The sequence below is a fragment of the Petaurus breviceps genome, unplaced genomic scaffold, assembly GCF_028583685.1.
Source record: "Petaurus breviceps papuanus isolate PSGF00001 unplaced genomic scaffold, PetGlider_PUasm1.0 446, whole genome shotgun sequence".
In the NCBI taxonomy this organism is placed as follows: Eukaryota; Metazoa; Chordata; class Mammalia; order Diprotodontia; family Petauridae; genus Petaurus; species Petaurus breviceps.
In genome coordinates, this window is record NW_027186338.1 from 459,865 (window position 1) to 462,132 (window position 2,268).

A 2,268-nucleotide genomic window follows, 5' to 3' on the forward strand; every position below is an offset into this window, starting at 1 on the left:
TATATATATATATATATATATATATATATATATATATATATATTTCTGTTCCCTTCAACTATTTTCATGCTGAGAAAAGTTTCATCAGTTACAATTATTATTTTTCCATGTAGGAATGTTAATAGTTCACCTTTAATAGGTTCCTTATGATTTATTTTCCCTGTTTACCTTCTCATGCTTCTCTTGCTTCTTGTATCTGAATGTCAGATTTTCTATTCAACTCTGGTTTTTTCATCAAGAAGGCTTGAAAGTCCTCTATTCCACTGAATGACCATATTTTCCCCTGAAACATGATACTCAGTTTTGCTGGGTAGGTAATTCTTGGTTTTAATCCCAGATCCTTTGACCTCTGGAATATCATATTCTAAGCCCTTCGATCCCTTAGTCTAGAAGCTGCCTGATCCTGGTTATCCTGATTGTTTCCACAATATCCAAATTGTTTCTTCCTGGCTGCTTGTAATATTCTCTCTTTAATCTGGGAATTCTGGAACCTGGCTATAATATTCCTAGGAGTTTTCTTTTTGGGATCTTTTTCAGCAGGTGATCAGTGGATTCTTTCAACCTCTATTTTGCCCTCTGGTTCTAAAACATCAGGGCAGTTTTCTTTAATAACCTCCTGGAGGATGATTTCTAGGTTCTTACTTTGATCATGGCTTTCAGGTAGTCCAATAATTTTAAAATTCTCTCTCCTGAATCTATTTTCCAGGTCAGTGGTTTTTCCCATGAGATACTTCACATTGCCTTCTATTCTTTCATTTGTTTGGATCTGTTTAACAGCATCTTGATTTCTCATAAAGTCATTAGCTTTCATTTGCTCCAATCTAATTCTGAAGCAAAGATTCTCCTCAGTGAGCTTTTGAGATTCTTTTTCTATCTGGCAAATTTGTTTTTTTAAGGCATTCTTCTCCTCATTGCCTTTTTGAGCCTCTTTTGACATTTGAGTTAGTCTGTTTTTTAAGGTGTTATTTTCCTCAGTCAGGCTGTTGACTCTCATTTCGTAATTTTCTTGCATCGTTCTCATTTCTCTTCCCAATTTTTCCTCCACTTTTCTTATCTGCTTCTTAAGGTCCTCTATGGCCTGTAACCATCTCTTTTTTTCCTTTGAAACTTTTGGTGCAGGAGTTCTGACTTCACTGCTTTCCTCCTGTTCCATGCTTTGCTCCTTTTTGTCCCCAAAATAGGAGGCTAGTTGGAATCTTCTGTTCGCTTTGTTTCCTTTGCCTGGTCATGTTGCCCCTCAGTCACTTGATCCCTGGGCTTTTTGCCACAGCAGGACTCTGCCACCAGACAGGGGAGCTTACGTCCCAAATGCAGTTTTCTCAGCTGCTGGAGGTATTAGATGGGTGCCTTCTCTGAGGCCTCCACATGCTCTGGCAAGCTGGTCACACACCCCAGAATCTCCACCCTAGACTGCAATCCAGATCCAAGCAGGTTAAAGCAAGAGCGATTACCCCTCAGACTGGTGCTTGGTCTCCCTACACTCTGTAGACTAGGAGCTGAAGCTGCCACATGGTGCTGGCTGGCTGTGCAGGCATTTCAGCCGCTTCTTGCCCTGGGGGCAAAAGCCAATGCACCCCCACTTACTGGGTCCCAAAGTCCAAACTGCACTGACCTCTGACTTTGTCCTTCGCATCTATGTGTTGATAATTCTGGATCGCCACAGCTGCTCCTGATCTGGAGTCCCTCCAGCCTGCGGCTGGTCAGACCCACCCTGGGGCTAAAACCTACAGCTCACACGGGCCTGGGCTCGGCTCCCAAAGTGCTGCACTGGCCGATTCCTGCTGGCCTGCTGGGCTGTCTTCAGTGGGAGGTTAGCTTCTCTGTGTTATTTTGTGGGTTATGCAGCTCCAAAGTTTGTTCAGAGTCCCCTTTTTACATTGATTGGGGAAGATGGAAGCCAGAGCCACTTGGAGGTCCTCCTTCTACTCCACTATCTTAACTCCACTCCTAGCAGTAAATATTGATCTTGTATTGTTTTGTGGGAAGGCTGAAGGATGGCATTGCTCTCTGTGTTATTATAGCTTGTTAACTTCTTTACTACTATGATGGAACTGGCTTACTGGTTTTGGGATTCAGTTTTCTGGTGTCTAAGTAAATGTTTCAGTTCTTGCTGGGCTCTCCTTCCCAGTTCCAGCCGTGTCTTACCTTATTCCTGGTCTTCGGACGTCTCCGGCTTCTTGTCTCCAAGAAGAACTTACCCACACAGAACACCCAAGGACATGGAGGTTGCCAAGTGAGGCTGCTCTTTATTCAGTTACATCTTAACAG